This window comes from Cyprinodon tularosa, unplaced genomic scaffold, assembly GCF_016077235.1.
Source record: "Cyprinodon tularosa strain WSP-4 unplaced genomic scaffold, ASM1607723v1 ctg121, whole genome shotgun sequence".
NCBI classification, from domain to species: domain Eukaryota; kingdom Metazoa; phylum Chordata; class Actinopteri; order Cyprinodontiformes; family Cyprinodontidae; genus Cyprinodon; species Cyprinodon tularosa.
In genome coordinates this window covers 1,807,396-1,820,610 of record NW_024038015.1, presented here as the reverse complement: position 1 = coordinate 1,820,610, position 13,215 = coordinate 1,807,396, and the positions used below count along the sequence as shown (strand labels likewise).

Here is a 13,215-nt window from a genome sequence, read left to right as displayed (position 1 = left end):
AGGACTAATCTGTAAATAAATGAGCCACTTTTAATACAGGTGTGACATTTGAACATTTAGTGCAATACTAAAAGGCTAAAATGTTGGTTTACGGTTCATGTTCACTTAATGGACCTTTATATAGAAATAATGCAGCCCATTTCCAAACTGCATTACTATTATCTCTGCTGTTATTTCATGTGCCGTAGCGGGACAGGACACTTGTGTACAATGCCATACTCAGCTCCTACTGAATGGACCATAAAGTGGGGAGAGGAGAAATGTGAGTGTCAGTGCTCATCCAATTAACTGTCTAGGAGTATTGATCGTGCCCAGTGAAATCCTACACAGGAAGTGGACCTGGCACCAACTGATCTGGCGGGCTAGCCCAGCTCAAGGCAGCCCACTGGGTAGAACTAGGAACAGCCTTACTTCCTCTGCCCAGAGGAAGAAAGGCTTTTAACTGCTAATCAATCTAGTCAATTGAATTAGCCCGGTAGAAAGCCCATCTCAAATGCGTTAGACAAAGTGCTTAATAGCGACGTTGTGGTCTGACAAGAGAGCCTCGGATGTGGTGTCTTCTATCACCTCATATGTTTCTTTGACAGTGTAGGACACTGTAATTTCTATTGTTTGTAAAGTAAACAGTTCAACACCTTGAGTATTTAATACCAATATTAGATGAAGCAAAGATTTGCCTGAGGAAAACCCCATCTGTGAACACAAAGACTCTTTGTACCAATGAGTGATGTAATATTTGTTTCCATGTTGTTGTTACAATTGCAATCCCTCCATAATAGGTCAAATTTTGGCAAGCTCAGAGTGAAAGAGAACAACCATGTTTGTATACCAGGTGTATGGAGAAAGTTAGGTTTCCTTTCATTCATTCCATTCAGTTACATATTTCCACATTTGACAACACAAAAATACACAATAACATTATTTCCTGCAGTAAAAAGAGCTTTCCGCCTTCAAAAACGTTAGAAGTTTAAGCTTTCTGTCTCGCCTATGTTTTAGGACAACTTTGAGTGTCGACGTCAAAAGTTCTCTAGCTCCCTCCTACTACCATGCAATGGAAACATTTAGAAATTAAATATACAGTGAAAAAATACAAACAGAAAATACTGAAAATGAACACCTCCTCTAGCACTTCATACCAACATATGGCCCTTTAACTTCTTCATTATGGTAATATTATACCATAATGAGTATAGCTAGCCTATCTTTAGAATATTGAGAAAAGTGTCCAAGTTTTTAATGTCTATTTGACCTAGAATCCTAAAAATCCAACCAAGAGGACTAATGTGCTGACAATACTTATACTTTTCTATGGGCAATGAATAGGAATACATGTTTATAAACACAAAACAGGGGTTCCACCAATGAACAGAGGGATTGTTCCTGACGCATGGCTGTAACACCCATGTCTTGTCATGGGTTCAACTCCCAACCCCTTGACCTTTCCTGCATGTATTCCCTCCTCTCTTTCAACGGCATTTCCTGCAAGCCATCTTTAAAATAAAGGCTAGTAGTGTCAGATGAGCATCTTAAAAAAGAAAAAAGAAATACGCAAAACAGCTCCCCAAGATGTGGGTAGCTGTAATTTGGACTTAAATTTTTCAGGTGCTTTTTGACAATGGTTTTATTTTCTATATGCTAAGGAAAAACATGGCAGCAGCCCCTGTACTCCAGATGCTAGAAGCAATAAGTTCTCTAAAGGGAAGTAGTTAACTATTTATCCGATCTCTTGCTCTTCTCAGAATGTTTTGGTTTTTCTGTTTATTTGGTTTCTAGCTTGTTAAAGTAACTGAACGCAATGTTGTGAATTTAGAACAGAATAAGGCTACTGAAAACCTGTCCAGCATCTCTGCTGCTGATAAAATCACAAAAGCCTGAATGCTTGATGTGGCTGCATGATGTTTTGGGACTCTGTCTTCACCACATTTTCAATTTTTGCACTATTCCTATTGCAAAAGATGGTTTGAATTCAATAACTGTTGGTTAATATTTTTCAAGTGCTATGAGCTTGCATTTTTTCATTCTTATCTAATATTTAGCCAACTGAAACAAGGCAGCGGATTTTTGGGCAAAAAATAGGTTGCCCAAATTGCTAAAAGCCATGTTGTATAAAAAGCATAGCTGACAAATTTGTTGCCATATTTTCACAACTATAATGCGCATTTAAACATCTTTTTTTCCCTTAAAAATGTGCGGCGCGCCCTATAGTGCGGTGCGCCCTATGTGTGTTGTTACTGCGGACGTTGTTGAGACCACCATGAGAACGTTAAAGGGGGAAGTGTGGGCGTGGATTGTGCATAAAAGAACAGGTATGTGCTTTATGCAGAACTCCTCATCTCCTCATTGAGGAGATGATGAAAGAGTGGCTGAGTGAGGTGTATGTAAGGAGACCAGGTTGTTTTTTCCACGCATCACCATCGCTGTTAATCTGTGACTCCATGCGTGCCCATCTCACAGCCAATGTGAAAAACATGGAGAAACAAATGAACGCTGTGCTTGCTGTTATTCCGGGAGGTCTGACAAAGGAACTTCAACCGCTCGACATTGGTGTGAACCGGCCGTTCAAAGTAATAAGCTACTTTCACAGCGGACGCAGCAAGAGCAGCAAAATTGTGTCTGCTGCTTCATTTTTGCTGCTTGTACCAGTTAGTTCTGACGCGCGGCTGAAGCAGCTTTGCTGCTTTGGCTGCACGATGCAAAAGTGTGTCTCACGCGCGTTGGGCGGAGCTACTCTATCCTTTCTTTGCCTTGCAGCTATATTTGCTGTGATCAGTGGGAATAAAGTAGTCTTAATATGTTTTTAAGTGAGAAAGTCCACCTGAAAACTAAATCATTGCAGTCAGTTCTTCCAGATTACAATCCCACCTTCTAATATTATTTCTGTCGGAGCCGCTCAGACCCCAGCATACCAGCGGTGCGCTGTCAGTAGGAATCCCATTCAACAGCAGCCTCTGGCCTCTGGCAGATTTCTGCATTTTAAGTTAATTTATGCGTCAATAAACTGTTTCAGAGGAGTGATCACAGCGCTCTGTGTCATCAGCGATGTGTCTGTCTCACGGCCAGCTCCCAGGTTTGCCTAATACTTTGTAATAAATACATGAATAAAGCACAGTCATACTCAGTTTTGCTCCCGCTCTATTTTGAAATACACAGTAGAGGTATTTAAACGTAGTAGAGGACATGTACCTGTACATAAAACCCGCGCCAGTGCGCCTTATGTGTGTGTTAAATACAGTAATGGCACACATAACTGAGACTGCACCTTTTAGTACGGTGCGCCTTATGGTCGTGAAAATACGGTATTAATTCCTGACAGATATTATAAAAAATAAAAAAAACAATGCACTAGCAAGAACGTGATGAAATGAAAAATATTACTACTCATTTCTAGTGCCATTTTCTATTACCTATGGTTGTCTTTCTTTAAGAAGATTGGTTTCATAATCTAAAACATTTAAGTTACCCAAAAATGTAAAAAAAAAAAAAAATTTTAATTGAGACAATAGCTTTCAAAATTATCTGTAAAGGTTCATTCTTTTGACTGTGCCAAATAAATGGCTTTGAGCTTAATGGCTAGTCAACACTGTTACTATTTTTCTTAGTCTGTCGGACTTGTAATCGAAAGAAAAAAAAAAAATCAGGCAACTGATCCTTGTTAAAGGTATATGGACTGAATTCATATGGGGAGTGGTGGCCTAGTGGTAAGGGCATAAGGCTTGGAGTCTGGAGGTTGTGAATTCGAAACCCACTCCCAAAGACTTCCACTCTGATTCTCAGAGCAAGACCGTTAACCCCACAATGCTCTCCGGGCTCCACAAATGGCAGCCCACTGCTGGGTTGGATTAATTGCAGAGAGTGAATTTCATTGCGCTGTACTTGTGACAGTGTAATGACAATTAAAAAAACGCAGGAAAAATTAATTTACTGGTCTCAAAGTGGTCAATAAGGCTCAACCTTTTACACACATTCATCCACCGGTATGCAGAACGACAGACAAGTTGGGGCTAAGTGCCTTGCACAGTGGAACATTGACATGTGATGGAAGTTCAATCGGGATGAGTTGGCCAGCTATGTGGTCCTCTGGAGCTAAGGAACCACAACAGTCGAGGGGGCAGCATGCCACTGCTAGCTCAGGAAAAGAGCTGAGGAGTACAGAGGTAACTCAGAGAGGCCTGCCAGGATACAGAGCACAGATGGCACGGAAGAGGCTACAGCTGGCTAGCTAGAGAATAACCACAGAGGATTGAGGTTGATCAGATTAGTCCATCACTCGAAGTAGCATGAGCAGGAAGAGGCAAAAGCAGGCCAAGGCTAGACTCTAGAGGCTAAATGATAGTGATGGACAGAGGATCGCTGAGGATCAGAGGAGTCTGCAGGTGGGGTGAGCAGCCGAGGAGGATAAGATAAGGGATTTGGTGGCCTGTGTCTGTGCTGGAGGTAGGATATGAAACAGTCCTTCTACGTCTAAATTAAAAAGGTTATTTTAGAAAACACAAACTTAAGCGCATTCACTGGTTTACCCTTTGTCTTTCATTTAAAAAAAGCTTGTCTCTGCGCCCTCCTCCACTATAATAGCGGTCAATTCATAAAACTTTCTCATCTTCCAATTTTGATATTTGTACTTGAGACAAGTGTTGACGAATTTATGGATTTGATGCTACGATCTTATGTAAATTAATCTCGTCATCGATAGACAAGATAGGTTAAGCAGTGTGTCTGTGCTTTCACACCTGAATCAGAGGCTGAATTAACTCCACAGCATGCACTCAAGTTCTCTAGATTCTGGCAAGTGACCTGACTATCTGACTCAGCAGTGTTGAAGCAGAGACTCATCAAAAACGCAAGGGACACCGGACTTCCAGGACTGGAATTGAGAAAACCTGGTATAAAATATATCAGGTTTTATTTACAGTGCATATGCACATGCCCATAGAAAACCATTCATTTAACTTAGTCTTTTTTTCCCTATGCTCAGAGCAAAGAAGAGCGTTTACCAGGATTTGACACACAGATGAGCATTTCTGCTCCATATTTACCCAACTCTCCCAATAACCAGCGTCTCTCAGAGTGCATGAGGGAAGCAAATCAAGCGGAATGACCAGGGGTACTTAGGACCATGAGAGCTGGAAAGAGTAATTGCTTAGAGAGGTTGGTTTTCCTAGAAAGCAGAGTCGGGGAACTGGAGTAGAGGAAAGTGTCTTGAGGTCTGTTGAGTCTCATGTGAATCATTAGGAGGACGAGGACTGATCCTGATTAATGAGAAGAACGGTTTCTAAATAAGCACTGCTTTTAACACTTCAGATATCCAGCCACCACAAACCAACAGATGGTATAAATGAGGTCCTGGTATAATCATGTCTTCTACAATGCTTGCAGTTAATGAATAGGTACTTGACATTGTTCAAAAACTAGAGGGAAAAAAGATAATCTTGAATAGCTACAAGCCAACAAGATTTTTAATAAAGACCAGCTCCTAATGTAGGAGCATATTTGGGGAAAAATGTATTTATTTTGTAGAGCAATATGAAACCAGAAAGGGTTTTTTTCTAGCTACTCACAAACAACTATTTGGAGATATATTATTCACCAGGAAAAAACTTCATGTTCGGAAATGCCTCTCTTTATTATCTGTATAGGATGAAATCTGCTACTTTATGTAAGAAAAAGCAGGATTTGAAATGGAAGCAGTCTTGAGAAGGAGGATTCATGGAATTCATACATTTGTGTTTTCTTGAAATGGATTAAATGTCCAGATGTAAATCAAAACTAGTTGTTAAAAGATGATGATTTCCAGGCAAGTTTCAAAGCATACCATTCCCTCCCTTCGAATGTATATAGGAGGTTACACTAAATGCATATACAGTAAGACATCTACCCCAAACATTCGGCTATATAGCTGTAGAATTAAACAGTTATTCTGTGTGATGACAAGACCAAGGAGTCATAAAAACAAACTAAGAGGCCCCTAGTGAGTTCATGAAACTCTATAAGAATGAGATTTAAACAACACATCATAGCTGTGGTCATCAAAGAAAACTTATAGAAGCCATACCTTTTTTTTATTTAATTACTTTATTTTGTTTCATTTTGATAAGTTAAAATAAACCAGAAATATTAAATTATCATAAAAACAATCGACTACTTGAGTAACTACTTTCAAAAACTGGCTGGAAAATTATTGTTTTTTCCAACAAAAATTTTTTTTCTACTTTTCTGCTTTAATAAGCACACATTAATGTTATTCAGTGCGGATGGAGTGGAGATACACCGATCCAATATTCGGATTGGATATCACTCTGATATTAATTTATAAGCATTCCGATCAAGTCATTTCTAATATACACAGCAGTTATAGGGATCTAGTCTTTAATTGCATGATAGAAAGCTTATTACGTTATGGTGCAAAGCACAAATAGCACCTAGTGATTATTTATATCTATATAATTTACAAAAATTCTTTAACTCTCGTGACAAGGTCTACAGTATATTAATTCAGCAGAAGTGTAGGATAGGTATCAAATATCAGTCAATTACACTCAGACCACATATGGTATGGGATTGGATCGGTAGAATATGGGAACGGTGCATCTCTAGTATTGAAAATATCTCATTTATTGCACACAGATGAAGAGCTACAATCACTGTTAAAAGCCACACAGGTAGGAGCACAAACCATTACCCCACTTCATGACCATTTAAAGAAAAGAAAACATGGTCAAAACACGGACTAGTTTAGAACCAGGTGAGGCCAGTGAAAGCTGTTTGCTAAAGTTTTTTTATTATTATTATCATTATCATCATCATCATCTTTATTATATTTATTATTATTATTCTCTACACCCATATCTAGGGATGTCCCAATCAGATGTTGATATCGGTCCGACATCAGAAAAAAATGAGATAAAATTATGTATTATACCGGCATACACCAAAAATCACCAAGATTATGTAACCCTTTGTTTAATAATCAATGTGTCAGTTGATTTCATACACATTATTGTTGACCACTGTTCTCTCAGTGATAATAATTAACAACACAAAATAAGCTAAAGTAGGTATGGTTTGTGTTTATATCATATCAGGTAAATATCTGTATTGGTCAGTTCTTAAAGGTGCAATATCAGTACTGTATTGGAAATCAAAAATGTGGGTTGGGACATCCCTTCCCTTTACCCCTGCCTTCAAAGCCCACTCTCTATCTGTTGGTGGGGTTGTAGCGCATGTGTTAATCTCGGGGGGTGAGTGAGTCTGAAGGCTGCAGAGGTTATAATACATGCTAGTCTTAACTAGTCATTAACTGTCAGGGTTGGAATTAAATTCTTTGAAACAAACACAAAAAATTGTATTTAAATTGAAAAAAAGTCCTAAATTGATACCTTACTTTAAATTAATATTGCTGAAGATTCCTAATAATTCCAAGTTGAAACCAGTGATTATTAATTAAATGTTGTTCAGCTCCTCCAAGTCCGAAGTCATGGTTCTCGACCGGAAAAAGGTGGCCTGTCCCCTTCAGGTTGGAGGAGAGTCCTCGCCTCAAGTGGAGGAGTTCAAGTATCTTGGGGTCCTGTTCATGAGTGAGGGAAGAATGGAGCGGGAGATCGATAGACGGATCGGTGCAGCTGCTGCAATAATGCGGACGGTGCACTGGTCTGTCGTGGTGAAGAGGGAGCTGAGCGAAAAGGCAAAGCTCTCAATTTACCGGTCGGTCTACGTTCCTACCCTCACCTATGGTCATGAAATCTGGATCAGGACCGAAAGAACGAGATCCCGGATACAAGCGGCTGAAATGAGCTTTCTCTGCAGGGTAGCTGGGCTCTCCCTTAGAGATAGGATGAGGAGTTTGGTCATTCGGGAGAGGCTCAGTGTAGAGCCGGTTCTCCTCCACATCGAGAGGAGTCAGTTGAGGTGGCTCGGACATCTTCTTCGGATGCCCCCTGGACGCCTCCCTCGGGAGGTGTTCCAGGCACGTCCCACTGGGAGGAGGCCCAGGGGACGACCAAGGACAAGCTAGAGAGACTATGTCTCTCGGCTGGTCTGGGAGTGCCTAGGGCTTCCCCCAACAGAGCTGGAGGAGGTGTCTGCGGAGAGGGAAGTCTGGGAGTCTCTGCTTAGTCTGCTGCCCCCGCGACCTGGTTCCGGATAAAGCGGGAGACTACGAGTATGACGAGTGTTGTTAATCTTTAACAGAAAATTTTATGCAAGGTATATTTCTTCCTGGATTGCCCTTTTAGAAGACGGAGATTGCGCTCTCTGTGATTCACCCTTTTTTTCCCCTCTCTTCATTTTCCCCAAATTCACAAACTTCTTATAAGTTTTGTTAAAACTCACCAATCACTAACGGAAAATATTGTCTAAAAGAACAAAAAAACCTCCAAAACAATCCTATAGTTATCAGGCACTTGCTTGTTCCCATCAATGAACTTGTCCATAGGGACTAGATATTCCACCAATACTGGCACCCCTCCGCACTGTGACCAAAAGGATGCGACTCTTGCGATTCATAAGATCCGATTGCAAATTTTTTACATTTTGAACGTGTTTTCGGGGGGAACACCGTGTCCTTTTTTTTTATTAAAGGCCGTACAATGTATGAAAAAGCTGTCCTATGTTGACGCACTATATATAATGTATATATCCCATGCACCTTTCTTCTTCATTTGGCTCATTTCTCCTTTAACTATTCGAGCTGATGTAACAAATTTCTCCACTGTGAGATCAATAAAGTCAATTAATCAATCACTGTTAAACAAAATGCCAAAGAAAGTGGCAATTTTTTCACCACTTATGTTCCATTTATCATAACAGCAAGAATGTCCCAAGTACCATAACTTTAAGTCAATAAAATCCATTACTACTATGCAACACAATTCTAACTCTTATATATAAATACAGCAAGGATTTGTCAAGGAGCCTTTTTCTTACTGACCTCAATCAATCTTAGCCTCCAATTTAGCTACAATCAGGAACATAGTCTGGAACAGGACCTGGGCTCAAAGTTGAGGAGAAAATGTCAAGAGTTGTGATTGTACATAAACAAGGTTAAACTTAGACAAAGGGTGTGGTGTCCCAAAAAAAATTATGCAGGCAACAACTGATCATCATCATCATCCCAGTATAAATATCCACTCGACTCCACAGGCTAACCTTTCACACTTCTTCCTCTTGAGAAGAAAAAAACTCTAGCAACTGCTGAGGCTGAAGGCATCATTTCACGCCAACTGGTATATATTTATAAGCAAACGTAAATGCTAGAAGGATTCCTCGACCGACATGATGAAAGAACTCGAAGCACAAAACCTATAAAGAATCAGGTGACGCAAACCACGGATAAGGATCAGTTTTGGTCTGTTGTTGCCAAGCAGGCTTAGAAAGGAAATCTCAGAATTATTTTTAAAAAGTGACTTTTTGTCATCTCATTTAAAGTAAAAATTTAAATAGCACAAACCTTTGAGTGAAAGTTGGAAGAGAAAAAAAGAAAGGAAAAAAAAATACTTGCAGACTCAGTTGCACCCCATTAAAGCATATCCTACAGTTGTTATAGCACAGTCATTTGCCAATCTATGGATTAAACTATAAACCTCCATCAGTCGCTTAAAATTAAAACTCTCATCAGCAACTAATCAACATGCTCTTGGATATTTCCTATTTTTAAATGTGTTAACTCACAGTAAGCCAAGAGGATTAGGAGTATCATTTACAAGGGTATAATGTGGTTCATTTACACCTGTGTTCTCAAAGCACAAGAGAAGTAGGTGAAAGGCCATAGTGAGAAAAGACAGCAGCTAAACAGAAAGCATGGGCAGCTAAGACTGATTTTAAAATTATCTTAAGTCATTATTTCATTAAGTCTGTCAATGAATGTACAGTTGCTAACAATACTTTATATCACTTATTGCTAAAACTGCTGAGGCAATATTGTTTTTTTGGAATCTTATCTGTATAATTTTTTTTAATGCACTGAGCAGTAAATAGTGAAAAAGAACAAACTTTAAAATTTCATACATTTCCATAAGATACTTTTTAGATCTTTCTCCCCAGCTGTTTAAATAACATTATGAATAACTAATTACACAATAACGGCTTGAAAAATAATCTTAAGGATAGTTCCATAAAATAAAATCACAATATCTGATGATAAGGATGTGGTATTGGCTATGCAAAAGCTTTATGGCACCTAGTGTTCGGCGACAAATAATTACAGACAATATTATCCTGAATGCTGTTTGATCATGTGTAATTTAACATATGTGGCTGCTTTACATTAATCAAACTGTAACCCTTTGCACCTGCTAAGTGAGAATCGGAGTAAGTATCCTTCAGGGAATAAAGATCATTTTAAGAGTAGTTAGTGAACCATAGTAGTTTATTTTTAACCTTTCTTGGAAGACCTAAAACTTGCATTTTCTTGGCCTCGTTTAGAGTTTTAAAAAGACCCAGCCGGTCTTTTTGTAATGTCAATAGATTCAGTTTGTAAGATGATTGTCAAATTATTTATGGATTCAATATTCAAATGAAGGTGTAAAGTTGGAAATGTAAAGTAGACAATACCTATTAGCTTAAAATGATAGTTAATATGGCAATAACAATTGTTTACACGCTGTATTTTTCTCCAATGCTAGTCAAGTCTGTACATACTTTTCAAGATGGCTTAGGAATTCAGGTTTTAATAGCAAGTTTTACATAAATAACATGTGGTGCTACTAAGGAGGCAAAATCATTAGTACTTTCATACAGATAGCAAGAAAACAAGTGGTTTGGCAGATGGAGAGTGGGCAGTTGAATAAATATTGTGTGAAACAGTAATGATCTGACGTCTACCTCAATTTGGGTGGACTTACTGGTCAGTGTGGTGATTATTAGTTTTAAAATTATGCGCTCACTTCGACGTGTGACTTTGTGAGTGCCAAGCCCCATCAGTGTCACCTGATCAGGGGGGAAACATAGTGCCAGTGATTGCAACCACAAAAAATAACCAAAAAAAAACAAGGGGACAGTCCAGGTATATGCAGCTTATCAAACTCTTTTCTTTATGGAATAAAATAAATAAATAACGAAAAAAAAAAACTTCACAGATCTATCTCAGAATGACCTCTCACTTCCTCACAAGTACCCGTATAAACCATCTCACAAGGTTTATTGTTATTTCTCGTTATATTTCTAACATTCAAATTCTGCATCTGTTCTGGTTTGAGATACTGTGCAGCAGTCTGGTCATGAAGTGGGGCTTTGCTTTGTAGCCGCGAAAGTTTATTTATTTATTTTTTTTACTTTTTGTAATGTGGAACAGTGTTTCAATTAGTGAGGCACAGAGACACAAGTGAAAAAATCTACACATATTTAGATCTGCTCACCCTGCACAGTCTGAGCCTCTTTATGCTCACTGCAGTCAGTGTAACATGGCAGACAAAAAAAAACGTAGTCTTTACTTTCCTTAGTGGAGCATTGCGACCCTTTTAAAGTGGCATTGTCAGCCGCTTCAAAAGCATTAAAGCATATAAGCTCTACAGTTGTCTTTACATGGACATCAATGAAAACTTCTAAAAAAGACAATAAAATACTGGTAACAAAAAGTGAAATCACAGCTCATTTTTCTATACTATAAAAATATGTAACAATGGCCAGGGGAATACATCATGTACTGTACATAAATACAGCATTTTGAAAGTAATTTTTTTGAGCAGCTGACAGGCCAGTCTGGCTGCCAGGCTAGTTAAGCCAACCAGGCAGTAGTAGCATTGGAAAGACTTGCGTTACGTTCACACCTAAAGCAGCAGAGGCAGCAGGAGCAGCTAGTTTAAATGCAAAGTCATTGGTTGACGCCCATCAAGGCACAGCAAAACGTCCCGCAGCTCGTTTTGAGCAGCAGGAGCAACGCATCTGAAGCAGCTTCTCGTGAGGTTCTGACATGTGGGACGCGTTGTAAACCTAGCAGCTGCTAGAGTTGGAAAAATTTAACTTTTGCTGCTTGACGTGCCGCATCAACCAATCAGAGAAGCTGATCTGGGAGCTGGCAGGGAGACAGAAACAGCCCTGGTGATACAGATCACTATGATCACTCCTCTGAAACAGTTTATTAACGCCTAAATTAACTTAAAATGCCAAAATCAAAACTTGTTCACTTTTATTATCCTGGTGCCTGCAGTTTGGATTACATACATGAAAACCGCCTTCCAACCTCTGCAACAAACCGCGAAGAGACGACCGGGCCATAGGCTGCTATTGAATGGGATTCCTACTGACAGCGCATCGCCAATATGTGGAGGTCTGAGCGGCTCCGACAGCAAAATAATATTTGAAGGCAGGATGGTAATCTGGAGAACTGACTGCACAGATTAAGTTTTCAGGTTGACTTTCTCACTGAAATCATATTAAAACTACTTTTTACCCACTGATCACAGCAAATATAGCTGCCATTGTTACAGGCAAAGAAATGATAGGGTAGCTCCACCCAACTCGGGTAAACTCAACTTAATATAAAGTAATATCTTTAGCCAAACTTTTTTGACATTGACCTGTTGTTAACTGTTCCCGTCCTGTCTGCAGAACATATGTGGTGCTTCAAAACTTCCAGTCTCATACTACCACAATAAGGCTACAATAGAAAAGCTTTATATGGCAGGCTAGATGCTTTCCGAGGCTGAAACGACAGCAGCCGATGTAGGGTATTGTTTTCAGGCTCTTTTGGTCTGGTCAGTTAACACTTTAATATAGGTAACAATTATAAACTCTTTCGCAAGTTAAAATTTATCTTAAATGAGTAATGATCTGATGGAGCACTTCCACTTTTTCTTGTAGAAGAAAAATGCACCAATTATCCAATTATAGTCCAATTATAGATGAGATGGAGCTAGTTTGCCATTGACTATTCTGAAATGTATGATTCAGTGCTTCTATGCCATTTTTGTAATAGTGTAGTTGTACTGGTACAGGACACAAATCCTGAGGTTGTGGGATAGATCCCCCAGCTCATCATTTCGGGCTGCATACTGGTGGCGTGGGTAGCAAGTCTTGCAGCTTAAAGGATCTGGGTCTTTCTTCATGGAGTTTGCGTGTTCTCCCTGTGCAGGTGTGGGTTCTCTCCGGGTGCTCCGGCTTCAGCCAACAGTCCAAAAACACGACTGTGAATGGGCTTCTTTAAATTGTCCTTAGGTGTGACTGTGTGCGTGAATGGTTGGTTGTCCTGTTTGTCTCTTTGTTGTACTGCGATAGACTGGCGAC

At 39.4% G+C, this 13,215-nt stretch overlaps 1 protein-coding gene across 1 annotated transcript in view; it reads right to left on the bottom strand.

The window, feature by feature from the left end:
• Positions 1 to 13,215, bottom strand: part of mrpl23 (mitochondrial ribosomal protein L23) — a 72,627-nt gene that overhangs the window by 46,141 nt on the left and 13,271 nt on the right. The gene's annotated exons all lie outside the window — the stretch shown is intronic.